Raw genomic sequence first — 10,023 nt, 5'->3', positions numbered from 1 at the left:
TTTGAACCCGGGACCACTCAGACCCAAAGCGAGTATCATACCCCTAGACCAACGGACCATGTATGAAATAAAACATGCTCAACTCATAGGCCTACCCTGTAGTTAGTTGCATTTAAATAGTCACTAAATTACCTCTGCAAAAACTCGGGTCCGTCCGGGATTTGAACCCGGGACCACTCACACCCGAAGCGAGTATCATACCCCTAGGCCAACGGACCATGTATGACACTGAAACATGCTCAACTCGTAGGCCTACAATAGAACTAGTAGCATTTGAATAGTCACTAAATTACCTCTGCAAAAACTCGGGTCCGTCCGGGATTGGAACCCGGGACCACTCACACCCAAAGCGAGTATCATACCCCTAGACCAACGGACCATGTATGAAATAAAACATGCTCAACTCATAGGCCTACCCTGTAGTTAGTTGCATTTAAATAGTCACTAAATTACCTCTGCAAAAACTCGGGTCCGTCCGGGATTTGAACCCGGGACCACTCACACCCGAAGCGAGTATCATACCCCTAGGCCAACGGACCATGTATGACACTGAAACATGCTCAACTCGTAGGCCTACAATATAACTAGTTGCATTTGAATAGTCTTTAAATTACCTCTGCAAAAACTCGGGTCCGTCCGGGATTTGAACCCGGGACCACTCACACCCGAAGCGAGTATCATACCCCTAGACCAACGGACGAAGTATGACACTGAAACATGCTCAACTCGTAGGCCTACAATATAACTAGTTGCATTTAAATAGTCACTAAATTACCTCTGCAAAAACTCGGGTCCGTCCGGGATTTGAACCCGGGACCACTCACACCCAAAGCGAGTATCATACCCCTAGACCAACGGACCATGTATGAAATAAAACATGCTCAACTCATAGGCCTACCCTGTAGTTAGTTGCATTTAAATAGTCAATAAAATTACCTCTGCAAAAGCTCGGGTCCGTCCGGGATTTGAACCCGGTTCCACTCACACCCGAAGCGAGTATCATACCCCTAGGCCAACGGACCATGTATGACACTGAAACATGCTCAACTCGTAGGCCTACAATATAACTAGTTGCATTTGAATAGTCACCAAATTACCTCTGCAAAAACTCGGGTCCGTCCGGGATTTGAACCCGGGACCACTCACACCCGAAGCGAGTACCATACCCCTAGACCAACGGACCATGTATGACACTGAAACATGCTCAACTCGTAGGCCTACAATATAACTAGTTGCATTTAAATAGTCACTAAATTACCTCTGCAAAAACTCGGGTCCGTCCGGGATTTGAAACCGGGACCACTCACACCCAAAGCGAGTATCATACCCCTAGACCAACGGACCATGTATGAAATAAAACATGCTCAACTCCTAGGCCTACCCTGTAGTTAGTTGCATTTAAATAGTCACTAAATTACCTCTGCAAAAACTCGGGTCCGTCCGGGATTTGAACCCGGGACCACTCACACCCGAAGCGAGTATCATACCCCTAGGCCAACGGACGAAGTATGACACTGAAACATGCTCAACTCGTAGGCCTACAATATAACTAGTTGCATTTAAATAGTCACTAAATTACCTCTGCAAAAACTCGGGTCCGTCCGGGATTTGAACCCGGGACCACTCACACCCAAAGCGAGTATCATACCCCTAGGCCAACGGACCATGTATGACACTGAAACATGCTCAACTCGTAGGCCTACAATAGAACTAGTAGCATTTGAATAGTCACTAAATTACCTATGCAAAAACTCGGGTCCGTCCGGTATTTGAACCCGGGACCACTCACACCCAAAGCGAGTATCATACCCCTAGGCCAACGGACCATGTATGACACTGAAACATGCTCAACTCGTAGGCCTACAATAGAACTAGTAGCATTTGAATAGTCACTAAATTACCTCTGCAAAAACTCGGGTCCGTCCGGGATTTGAACCCGGGACCACTCACACCCGAAGCGAGTATCATACCCCTAGAACAACGGACGAAGTATGACACTGAAACATGCTCAGCTCGTAGTCCTACAATTTAACTAGTTGCATTTAAATAGTCACTAAATTACCTCTGCAAAAACTCGGGTCCGTCCGGGATTTGAACAGGGGACCACTCACACCCGAAGCGAGTATCATACCCCTAGACCAACGGACGAAGTATGACACTGAAACATGCTCAGCTCGTAGTCCTTCAATTTAACTCGTTGCATTTGAATAGTCACCAAATTACCTCTGCAAAAACTCGGGTCCGTCCGGGATTTGAACCCGGGACCACTCACACCCGAAGCGAGTACCATACCCCTAGACCAACGGACCATGTATGACACTGAAACATGCTCAACTCGTAGGCCTACAATACAACTAGTTGCATTTAAATAGTCACTAAATTACCTCTGCAAAAACTCGGGTCCGTCCGGGATTTGAACCCGGGACCACTCAGACCCAAAGCGAGTATCATACCCCTAGACCAACGGACCATGTATGAAATAAAACATGCTCAACTCATAGGCCTACCCTGTAGTTAGTTGCATTTAAATAGTCACTAAATTACCTCTGCAAAAACTCGGGTCCGTCCGGGATTTGAACCCGGGACCACTCACACCCGAAGCGAGTATCATACCCCTAGGCCAACGGACCATGTATGACACTGAAACATGCTCAACTCGTAGGCCTACAATAGAACTAGTAGCATTTGAATAGTCACTAAATTACCTCTGCAAAAACTCGGGTCCGTCCGGGATTGGAACCCGGGACCACTCACACCCAAAGCGAGTATCATACCCCTAGACCAACGGACCATGTATGAAATAAAACATGCTCAACTCATAGGCCTACCCTGTAGTTAGTTGCATTTAAATAGTCACTAAATTACCTCTGCAAAAACTCGGGTCCGTCCGGGATTTGAACCCGGGACCACTCACACCCGAAGCGAGTATCATACCCCTAGGCCAACGGACCATGTATGACACTGAAACATGCTCAACTCGTAGGCCTACAATATAACTAGTTGCATTTGAATAGTCTTTAAATTACCTCTGCAAAAACTCGGGTCCGTCCGGGATTTGAACCCGGGACCACTCACACCCGAAGCGAGTATCATACCCCTAGACCAACGGACGAAGTATGACACTGAAACATGCTCAACTCGTAGGCCTACAATATAACTAGTTGCATTTAAATAGTCACTAAATTACCTCTGCAAAAACTCGGGTCCGTCCGGGATTTGAACCCGGGACCACTCACACCCAAAGCGAGTATCATACCCCTAGACCAACGGACCATGTATGAAATAAAACATGCTCAACTCATACGCCTACCCTGTAGTTAGTTGCATTTAAATAGTCAATAAAATTACCTCTGCAAAAGCTCGGGTCCGTCCGGGATTTGAACCCGGGACCACTCACACCCGAAGCGAGTATCATACCCCTAGGCCAACGGACCATGTATGACACTGAAACATGCTCAACTCGTAGGCCTACAATATAACTAGTTGCATTTGAATAGTCACCAAATTACCTCTGCAAAAACTCGGGTCCGTCCGGGATTTGAACCCGGGACCACTCACACCCGAAGCGAGTACCATACCCCTAGACCAACGGACCATGTATGACACTGAAACATGCTCAACTCGTAGGCCTACAATATAACTAGTTGCATTTAAATAGTCACTAAATTACCTCTGCAAAAACTCGGGTCCGTCCGGGATTTGAACCCGGGACCACTCACACCCGAAGCGAGTATCATACCCCTAGGCCAACGGACCATGTATGACACTGAAACATGCTCAACTCGTAGGCCTACAATAGAACTAGTAGCATTTGAATAGTCACTAAATTACCTCTGCAAAAACTCGGGTCCGTCCGGGATTGGAACCCGGGACCACTCACACCCAAAGCGAGTATCATACCCCTAGACCAACGGACCATGTATGAAATAAAACATGCTCAACTCATAGGCCTACCCTGTAGTTAGTTGCATTTAAATAGTCACTAAATTACCTCTGCAAAAACTCGGGTCCGTCCGGGATTTGAACCCGGGACCACTCACACCCGAAGCGAGTATCATACCCCTAGGCCAACGGACCATGTATGACACTGAAACATGCTCAACTCGTAGGCCTACAATATAACTAGTTGCATTTGAATAGTCTTTAAATTACCTCTGCAAAAACTCGGGTCCGTCCGGGATTTGAACCCGGGACCACTCACACCCGAAGCGAGTATCATACCCCTAGACCAACGGACGAAGTATGACACTGAAACATGCTCAACTCGTAGGCCTACAATATAACTAGTTGCATTTAAATAGTCACTAAATTACCTCTGCAAAAACTCGGGTCCGTCCGGGATTTGAACCCGGGACCACTCACACCCAAAGCGAGTATCATACCCCTAGACCAACGGACCATGTATGAAATAAAACATGCTCAACTCATACGCCTACCCTGTAGTTAGTTGCATTTAAATAGTCAATAAAATTACCTCTGCAAAAGCTCGGGTCCGTCCGGGATTTGAACCCGGGACCACTCACACCCGAAGCGAGTATCATACCCCTAGGCCAACGGACCATGTATGACACTGAAACATGCTCAACTCGTAGGCCTACAATATAACTAGTTGCATTTGAATAGTCACCAAATTACCTCTGCAAAAACTCGGGTCCGTCCGGGATTTGAACCCGGGACCACTCACACCCGAAGCGAGTACCATACCCCTAGACCAACGGACCATGTATGACACTGAAACATGCTCAACTCGTAGGCCTACAATATAACTAGTTGCATTTAAATAGTCACTAAATTACCTCTGCAAAAACTCGGGTCCGTCCGGGATTTGAACCCGGGACCACTCACACCCAAAGCGAGTATCATACCCCTAGACCAACGGACCATGTATGAAATAAAACATGCTCAACTCATAGGCCTACCCTGTAGTTAGTTGCATTTAAATAGTCACTAAATTACCTCTGCAAAAGCTCGGGTCCGTCCGGGATTTGAACCCGGGACCACTCACACCCGAAGCGAGTATCATACCCCTAGGCCAACGGACCATGTATGACACTGAAACATGCTCAACTCGTAGGCCTACAATAGAACTAGTAGCATTTGAATAGTCACTAAATTACCTCTGCAAAAACTCGGGTCCGTCCGGGATTTGAACCCGGGACCACTCACACCCAAAGCGAGTATCATACCCCTAGACCAACGGACCATTTATGAAATAAAACATGCTCAACTCATAGGCCTACCCTGTAGTTAGTTGCATTTAAATAGTCACTAAATTACCTCTGCAAAAACTCGGGTCCGTCCGGGGTTTGATCCCGGGACCACTCACACCCGAAGCGAGTATCATACCCCTAGGCCAACGGACCATGTATGACACTGAAACATGCTCAACTCGTAGGCCTACAATATAACTAGTTGCATTTGAATAGTCACTAAATTACCTCTGCAAAAACTCGGGTCCGTCCGGGATTTGAACCCGGGACCACTCACACCCAAAGCGAGTATCATACCCCTAGACCAACGGACCATGTATGAAATAAAACATGCTCAACTCATAGGCCTACCCTGTAGTTAGTTGCATTTAAATAGTCACTAAATTACCTCTGCAAAAACTCGGGTCCGTCCGGGATTTGAACCCGGGACCACTCACACCCGAAGCGAGTATCATACCCCTAGGCCAACGGACCATGTATGACACTGAAACATGCTCAACTCGTAGGCCTACAATATAACTAGTTGCATTTGAATAGTCTTTAAATTACCTCTGCAAAAACTCGGGTCCGTCCGGGATTTGAACCCGGGACCACTCACACCCGAAGCGAGTACCATACCCCTAGACCAACGGACCATGTATGACACTGAAACATGCTCAACTCGTAGGCCTACAATATAACTAGTTGCATTTAAATAGTCACTAAATTACCTCTGCAAAAACTCGGGTCCGTCCGGGATTTGAACCCGGGACCACTCACACCCAAAGCGAGTATCATACCCCTAGACCAACGGACCATGTATGAAATAAAACATGCTCAACTCATAGGCCTACCCTGTAGTTAGTTGCATTTAAATAGTCACTAAATTACCTCTGCAAAAGCTCGGGTCCGTCCGGGATTTGAACCCGGGACCACTCACACCCGAAGCGAGTATCATACCCCTAGGCCAACGGACCATGTATGACACTGAAACATGCTCAACTCGTAGGCCTACAATAGAACTAGTAGCATTTGAATAGTCACTAAATTACCTCTGCAAAAACTCGGGTCCGTCCGGGATTTGAACCCGGGACCACTCACACCCAAAGCGAGTATCATACCCCTAGACCAACGGACCATTTATGAAATAAAACATGCTCAACTCATAGGCCTACCCTGTAGTTAGTTGCATTTAAATAGTCACTAAATTACCTCTGCAAAAACTCGGGTCCGTCCGGGGTTTGATCCCGGGACCACTCACACCCGAAGCGAGTATCATACCCCTAGGCCAACGGACCATGTATGACACTGAAACATGCTCAACTCGTAGGCCTACAATATAACTAGTTGCATTTGAATAGTCACTAAATTACCTCTGCAAAAACTCGGGTCCGTCCGGGATTTGAACCCGGGACCACTCACACCCAAAGCGATATCATACCCCTAGACCAACGGACCATGTATGAAATAAAACATGCTCAACTCATAGGCCTACCCTGTAGTTAGTTGCATTTAAATAGTCACTAAATTACCTCTGCAAAAACTCGGGTCCGTCCGGGATTTGAACCCGGGACCACTCACACCCGAAGCGAGTATCATACCCCTAGGCCAACGGACCATGTATGACACTGAAACATGCTCAACTCGTAGGCCTACAATATAACTAGTTGCATTTGAATAGTCTTTAAATTACCTCTGCAAAAACTCGGGTCCGTCCGGGATTTGAACCCGGGACCACTCACACCCGAAGCGAGTATCATACCCCTAGACCAACGGACGAAGTATGACATTGAAACATGCTCAACTCGTAGGCCTCCAATATAACTAGTTGCATTTGAATAGTCACTAAATTACCTCTGCAAAAACTCGGGTCCGTCCGGGATTTGAACCCGGGACCACTCACACCCAAAGCGAGTATCATACCCCTAGACCAACGGACCATTTATGAAATAAAACATGCTCAACTCATAGGCCTACCCTGTAGTTAGTTGCATTTAAATAGTCACTAAATTACCTCTGCAAAAACTCGGGTCCGTCCGGGATTTGATCCCGGGACCACTCACACCCGAAGCGAGTATCATACCCCTAGGCCAACGGACCATGTATGACACTGAAACATGCTCAACTCGTAGGCCTACAATATAACTAGTTGCATTTGAATAGTCTTTAAATTACCTCTGCAAAAACTCGGGTCCGTCCGGGATTTGAACCCGGGACCACTCACACCCGAAGCGAGTATCATACCCCTAGGCCAACGGACCATGTATGACACTGAAACATGCTCAACTCGTAGGCCTACAATATAACTAGTTGCATTTGAATAGTCTTTAAATTACCTCTGCAAAAACTCGGGTCCGTCCGGGATTTGAACCCGGGACCACTCACACCCGAAGCGAGTACCATACCCCTAGACCAACGGACCATGTATGACACTGAAACATGCTCAACTCGTAGGCCTACAATATAACTAGTTGCATTTAAATAGTCACTAAATTACCTCTGCAAAAACTCGGGTCCGTCCGGGATTTGAACCCGGGACCACTCACACCCAAAGCGAGTATCATACCCCTAGACCAACGGACCATGTATGAAATAAAACATGCTCAACTCATAGGCCTACCCTGTAGTTAGTTGCATTTAAATAGTCACTAAATTACCTCTGCAAAAGCTCGGGTCCGTCCGGGATTTGAACCCGGGACCACTCACACCCGAAGCGAGTATCATACCCCTAGGCCAACGGACCATGTATGACACTGAAACATGCTCAACTCGTAGGCCTACAATAGAACTAGTAGCATTTGAATAGTCACTAAATTACCTCTGCAAAAACTCGGGTCCGTCCGGGATTTGAACCCGGGACCACTCACACCCAAAGCGAGTATCATACCCCTAGACCAACGGACCATTTTTGAAATAAAACATGCTCAACTCATAGGCCTACCCTGTAGTTAGTTGCATTTAAATAGTCACTAAATTACCTCTGCAAAAACTCGGGTCCGTCCGGGGTTTGATCCCGGGACCACTCACACCCGAAGCGAGTATCATACCCCTAGGCCAACGGACCATGTATGACACTGAAACATGCTCAACTCGTAGGCCTACAATATAACTAGTTGCATTTGAATAGTCACTAAATTACCTCTGCAAAAACTCGGGTCCGTCCGGGATTTGAACCCGGGACCACTCACACCCAAAGCGATATCATACCCCTAGACCAACGGACCATGTATGAAATAAAACATGCTCAACTCATAGGCCTACCCTGTAGTTAGTTGCATTTAAATAGTCACTAAATTACCTCTGCAAAAACTCGGGTCCGTCCGGGGTTTGATCCCGGGACCACTCACACCCGAAGCGAGTATCATACCCCTAGGCCAACGGACCATGTATGACACTGAAACATGCTCAACTCGTAGGCCTACAATATAACTAGTTGCATTTGAATAGTCACTAAATTACCTCTGCAAAAACTCGGGTCCGTCCGGGATTTGAACCCGGGACCACTCACACCCAAAGCGATATCATACCCCTAGACCAACGGACCATGTATGAAATAAAACATGCTCAACTCATAGGCCTACCCTGTAGTTAGTTGCATTTAAATAGTCACTAAATTACCTCTGCAAAAACTCGGGTCCGTCCGGGATTTGAACCCGGGACCACTCACACCCGAAGCGAGTATCATACCCCTAGGCCAACGGACCATGTATGACACTGAAACATGCTCAACTCGTAGGCCTACAATATAACTAGTTGCATTTGAATAGTCTTTAAATTACCTCTGCAAAAACTCGGGTCCGTCCGGGATTTGAACCCGGGACCACTCACACCCGAAGCGAGTATCATACCCCTAGACCAACGGACGAAGTATGACATTGAAACATGCTCAACTCGTAGGCCTCCAATATAACTAGTTGCATTTGAATAGTCACTAAATTACCTCTGCAAAAACTCGGGTCCGTCCGGGATTTGAACCCGGGACCACTCACACCCAAAGCGAGTATCATACCCCTAGACCAACGGACCATTTATGAAATAAAACATGCTCAACTCATAGGCCTACCCTGTAGTTAGTTGCATTTAAATAGTCACTAAATTACCTCTGCAAAAACTCGGGTCCGTCCGGGATTTGATCCCGGGACCACTCACACCCGAAGCGAGTATCATACCCCTAGGCCAACGGACCATGTATGACACTGAAACATGCTCAACTCGTAGGCCTACAATATAACTAGTTGCATTTGAATAGTCTTTAAATTACCTCTGCAAAAACTCGGGTCCGTCCGGGATTTGAACCCGGGACCACTCACACCCGAAGCGAGTATCATACCCCTAGGCCAACGGACCATGTATGACACTGAAACATGCTCAACTCGTAGGCCTACAATATAACTAGTTGCATTTGAATAGTCTTTAAATTACCTCTGCAAAAACTCGGGTCCGTCCGGGATTTGAACCCGGGACCACTCACACCCGAAGCGAGTACCATACCCCTAGACCAACGGACCATGTATGACACTGAAACATGCTCAACTCGTAGGCCTACAATATAACTAGTTGCATTTAAATAGTCACTAAATTACCTCTGCAAAAACTCGGGTCCGTCCGGGATTTGAACCCGGGACCACTCACACCCAAAGCGAGTATCATACCCCTAGACCAACGGACCATGTATGAAATAAAACATGCTCAACTCATAGGCCTACCCTGTAGTTAGTTGCATTTAAATAGTCACTAAATTACCTCTGCAAAAGCTCGGGTCCGTCCGGGATTTGAACCCGGGACCACTCACACCCGAAGCGAGTATCATACCCCTAGGCCAACGGACCATGTA

General features: G+C 46.9%; 42 non-coding genes across 42 annotated transcripts; all 42 read right to left on the bottom strand.

Moving 5' to 3' along the window:
* Nucleotides 1-146: 146 nt before the first annotated feature.
* Nucleotides 147-218, bottom strand: TRNAP-CGG (transfer RNA proline (anticodon CGG)). Its single transcript has one exon. It is a non-coding gene; the product is annotated as a tRNA-Pro (tRNA).
* Nucleotides 219-467: 249 nt separating this feature from the next.
* Nucleotides 468-539, bottom strand: TRNAP-CGG (transfer RNA proline (anticodon CGG)). The gene has a single exon. It is a non-coding gene; the product is annotated as a tRNA-Pro (tRNA).
* Nucleotides 540-626: 87 nt separating this feature from the next.
* TRNAP-CGG (transfer RNA proline (anticodon CGG)) lies at nucleotides 627-700 on the bottom strand. Its single transcript has one exon. It is a non-coding gene; the product is annotated as a tRNA-Pro (tRNA).
* Nucleotides 701-789: 89 nt separating this feature from the next.
* Nucleotides 790-861, bottom strand: TRNAP-UGG (transfer RNA proline (anticodon UGG)). Its single transcript has one exon. It is a non-coding gene; the product is annotated as a tRNA-Pro (tRNA).
* A 250-nt stretch (nucleotides 862-1,111) lies between these two features.
* Nucleotides 1,112-1,183, bottom strand: TRNAP-CGG (transfer RNA proline (anticodon CGG)). The gene has a single exon. It is a non-coding gene; the product is annotated as a tRNA-Pro (tRNA).
* A 1,054-nt stretch (nucleotides 1,184-2,237) lies between these two features.
* Nucleotides 2,238-2,309, bottom strand: TRNAP-CGG (transfer RNA proline (anticodon CGG)). The gene has a single exon. It is a non-coding gene; the product is annotated as a tRNA-Pro (tRNA).
* A 249-nt stretch (nucleotides 2,310-2,558) lies between these two features.
* Nucleotides 2,559-2,630, bottom strand: TRNAP-CGG (transfer RNA proline (anticodon CGG)). Its single transcript has one exon. It is a non-coding gene; the product is annotated as a tRNA-Pro (tRNA).
* A 249-nt stretch (nucleotides 2,631-2,879) lies between these two features.
* TRNAP-CGG (transfer RNA proline (anticodon CGG)) lies at nucleotides 2,880-2,951 on the bottom strand. Its single transcript has one exon. It is a non-coding gene; the product is annotated as a tRNA-Pro (tRNA).
* An 87-nt stretch (nucleotides 2,952-3,038) lies between these two features.
* TRNAP-CGG (transfer RNA proline (anticodon CGG)) lies at nucleotides 3,039-3,112 on the bottom strand. Its single transcript has one exon. It is a non-coding gene; the product is annotated as a tRNA-Pro (tRNA).
* An 89-nt stretch (nucleotides 3,113-3,201) lies between these two features.
* TRNAP-UGG (transfer RNA proline (anticodon UGG)) lies at nucleotides 3,202-3,273 on the bottom strand. Its single transcript has one exon. It is a non-coding gene; the product is annotated as a tRNA-Pro (tRNA).
* An 89-nt stretch (nucleotides 3,274-3,362) lies between these two features.
* Nucleotides 3,363-3,434, bottom strand: TRNAP-CGG (transfer RNA proline (anticodon CGG)). The gene has a single exon. It is a non-coding gene; the product is annotated as a tRNA-Pro (tRNA).
* Nucleotides 3,435-3,523: 89 nt separating this feature from the next.
* Nucleotides 3,524-3,595, bottom strand: TRNAP-CGG (transfer RNA proline (anticodon CGG)). The gene has a single exon. It is a non-coding gene; the product is annotated as a tRNA-Pro (tRNA).
* An 89-nt stretch (nucleotides 3,596-3,684) lies between these two features.
* Nucleotides 3,685-3,756, bottom strand: TRNAP-CGG (transfer RNA proline (anticodon CGG)). The gene has a single exon. It is a non-coding gene; the product is annotated as a tRNA-Pro (tRNA).
* Nucleotides 3,757-4,005: 249 nt separating this feature from the next.
* Nucleotides 4,006-4,077, bottom strand: TRNAP-CGG (transfer RNA proline (anticodon CGG)). Its single transcript has one exon. It is a non-coding gene; the product is annotated as a tRNA-Pro (tRNA).
* An 87-nt stretch (nucleotides 4,078-4,164) lies between these two features.
* Nucleotides 4,165-4,238, bottom strand: TRNAP-CGG (transfer RNA proline (anticodon CGG)). Its single transcript has one exon. It is a non-coding gene; the product is annotated as a tRNA-Pro (tRNA).
* Nucleotides 4,239-4,327: 89 nt separating this feature from the next.
* TRNAP-UGG (transfer RNA proline (anticodon UGG)) lies at nucleotides 4,328-4,399 on the bottom strand. The gene has a single exon. It is a non-coding gene; the product is annotated as a tRNA-Pro (tRNA).
* An 89-nt stretch (nucleotides 4,400-4,488) lies between these two features.
* Nucleotides 4,489-4,560, bottom strand: TRNAP-CGG (transfer RNA proline (anticodon CGG)). Its single transcript has one exon. It is a non-coding gene; the product is annotated as a tRNA-Pro (tRNA).
* Nucleotides 4,561-4,649: 89 nt separating this feature from the next.
* On the bottom strand, nucleotides 4,650-4,721 carry TRNAP-CGG (transfer RNA proline (anticodon CGG)). The gene has a single exon. It is a non-coding gene; the product is annotated as a tRNA-Pro (tRNA).
* An 89-nt stretch (nucleotides 4,722-4,810) lies between these two features.
* TRNAP-UGG (transfer RNA proline (anticodon UGG)) lies at nucleotides 4,811-4,882 on the bottom strand. The gene has a single exon. It is a non-coding gene; the product is annotated as a tRNA-Pro (tRNA).
* Nucleotides 4,883-4,970: 88 nt separating this feature from the next.
* On the bottom strand, nucleotides 4,971-5,042 carry TRNAP-CGG (transfer RNA proline (anticodon CGG)). Its single transcript has one exon. It is a non-coding gene; the product is annotated as a tRNA-Pro (tRNA).
* An 89-nt stretch (nucleotides 5,043-5,131) lies between these two features.
* On the bottom strand, nucleotides 5,132-5,203 carry TRNAP-UGG (transfer RNA proline (anticodon UGG)). Its single transcript has one exon. It is a non-coding gene; the product is annotated as a tRNA-Pro (tRNA).
* Nucleotides 5,204-5,452: 249 nt separating this feature from the next.
* TRNAP-UGG (transfer RNA proline (anticodon UGG)) lies at nucleotides 5,453-5,524 on the bottom strand. Its single transcript has one exon. It is a non-coding gene; the product is annotated as a tRNA-Pro (tRNA).
* Nucleotides 5,525-5,612: 88 nt separating this feature from the next.
* On the bottom strand, nucleotides 5,613-5,684 carry TRNAP-CGG (transfer RNA proline (anticodon CGG)). The gene has a single exon. It is a non-coding gene; the product is annotated as a tRNA-Pro (tRNA).
* Nucleotides 5,685-5,773: 89 nt separating this feature from the next.
* Nucleotides 5,774-5,845, bottom strand: TRNAP-CGG (transfer RNA proline (anticodon CGG)). Its single transcript has one exon. It is a non-coding gene; the product is annotated as a tRNA-Pro (tRNA).
* Nucleotides 5,846-5,934: 89 nt separating this feature from the next.
* Nucleotides 5,935-6,006, bottom strand: TRNAP-UGG (transfer RNA proline (anticodon UGG)). Its single transcript has one exon. It is a non-coding gene; the product is annotated as a tRNA-Pro (tRNA).
* An 88-nt stretch (nucleotides 6,007-6,094) lies between these two features.
* Nucleotides 6,095-6,166, bottom strand: TRNAP-CGG (transfer RNA proline (anticodon CGG)). The gene has a single exon. It is a non-coding gene; the product is annotated as a tRNA-Pro (tRNA).
* An 89-nt stretch (nucleotides 6,167-6,255) lies between these two features.
* Nucleotides 6,256-6,327, bottom strand: TRNAP-UGG (transfer RNA proline (anticodon UGG)). The gene has a single exon. It is a non-coding gene; the product is annotated as a tRNA-Pro (tRNA).
* Nucleotides 6,328-6,735: 408 nt separating this feature from the next.
* On the bottom strand, nucleotides 6,736-6,807 carry TRNAP-CGG (transfer RNA proline (anticodon CGG)). Its single transcript has one exon. It is a non-coding gene; the product is annotated as a tRNA-Pro (tRNA).
* An 87-nt stretch (nucleotides 6,808-6,894) lies between these two features.
* On the bottom strand, nucleotides 6,895-6,968 carry TRNAP-CGG (transfer RNA proline (anticodon CGG)). The gene has a single exon. It is a non-coding gene; the product is annotated as a tRNA-Pro (tRNA).
* An 89-nt stretch (nucleotides 6,969-7,057) lies between these two features.
* Nucleotides 7,058-7,129, bottom strand: TRNAP-UGG (transfer RNA proline (anticodon UGG)). The gene has a single exon. It is a non-coding gene; the product is annotated as a tRNA-Pro (tRNA).
* Nucleotides 7,130-7,378: 249 nt separating this feature from the next.
* TRNAP-CGG (transfer RNA proline (anticodon CGG)) lies at nucleotides 7,379-7,450 on the bottom strand. Its single transcript has one exon. It is a non-coding gene; the product is annotated as a tRNA-Pro (tRNA).
* An 89-nt stretch (nucleotides 7,451-7,539) lies between these two features.
* Nucleotides 7,540-7,611, bottom strand: TRNAP-CGG (transfer RNA proline (anticodon CGG)). Its single transcript has one exon. It is a non-coding gene; the product is annotated as a tRNA-Pro (tRNA).
* Nucleotides 7,612-7,700: 89 nt separating this feature from the next.
* TRNAP-UGG (transfer RNA proline (anticodon UGG)) lies at nucleotides 7,701-7,772 on the bottom strand. Its single transcript has one exon. It is a non-coding gene; the product is annotated as a tRNA-Pro (tRNA).
* An 88-nt stretch (nucleotides 7,773-7,860) lies between these two features.
* Nucleotides 7,861-7,932, bottom strand: TRNAP-CGG (transfer RNA proline (anticodon CGG)). Its single transcript has one exon. It is a non-coding gene; the product is annotated as a tRNA-Pro (tRNA).
* Nucleotides 7,933-8,021: 89 nt separating this feature from the next.
* TRNAP-UGG (transfer RNA proline (anticodon UGG)) lies at nucleotides 8,022-8,093 on the bottom strand. Its single transcript has one exon. It is a non-coding gene; the product is annotated as a tRNA-Pro (tRNA).
* Nucleotides 8,094-8,821: 728 nt separating this feature from the next.
* Nucleotides 8,822-8,893, bottom strand: TRNAP-CGG (transfer RNA proline (anticodon CGG)). The gene has a single exon. It is a non-coding gene; the product is annotated as a tRNA-Pro (tRNA).
* Nucleotides 8,894-8,980: 87 nt separating this feature from the next.
* On the bottom strand, nucleotides 8,981-9,054 carry TRNAP-CGG (transfer RNA proline (anticodon CGG)). Its single transcript has one exon. It is a non-coding gene; the product is annotated as a tRNA-Pro (tRNA).
* An 89-nt stretch (nucleotides 9,055-9,143) lies between these two features.
* Nucleotides 9,144-9,215, bottom strand: TRNAP-UGG (transfer RNA proline (anticodon UGG)). The gene has a single exon. It is a non-coding gene; the product is annotated as a tRNA-Pro (tRNA).
* Nucleotides 9,216-9,464: 249 nt separating this feature from the next.
* Nucleotides 9,465-9,536, bottom strand: TRNAP-CGG (transfer RNA proline (anticodon CGG)). Its single transcript has one exon. It is a non-coding gene; the product is annotated as a tRNA-Pro (tRNA).
* Nucleotides 9,537-9,625: 89 nt separating this feature from the next.
* On the bottom strand, nucleotides 9,626-9,697 carry TRNAP-CGG (transfer RNA proline (anticodon CGG)). The gene has a single exon. It is a non-coding gene; the product is annotated as a tRNA-Pro (tRNA).
* An 89-nt stretch (nucleotides 9,698-9,786) lies between these two features.
* TRNAP-UGG (transfer RNA proline (anticodon UGG)) lies at nucleotides 9,787-9,858 on the bottom strand. The gene has a single exon. It is a non-coding gene; the product is annotated as a tRNA-Pro (tRNA).
* Nucleotides 9,859-9,946: 88 nt separating this feature from the next.
* On the bottom strand, nucleotides 9,947-10,018 carry TRNAP-CGG (transfer RNA proline (anticodon CGG)). The gene has a single exon. It is a non-coding gene; the product is annotated as a tRNA-Pro (tRNA).
* Nucleotides 10,019-10,023: the final 5 nt, after the last annotated feature.

This window comes from Phalangium opilio, unplaced genomic scaffold (genome assembly GCF_054372755.1).
Source record: "Phalangium opilio isolate 3A_F unplaced genomic scaffold, DU_Popi_V2 ptg000094l_1, whole genome shotgun sequence".
Lineage (NCBI taxonomy): Eukaryota > Metazoa > Arthropoda > Arachnida > Opiliones > Phalangiidae > Phalangium > Phalangium opilio.
This window is presented reverse-complemented; position numbering and strand designations above follow the sequence as displayed.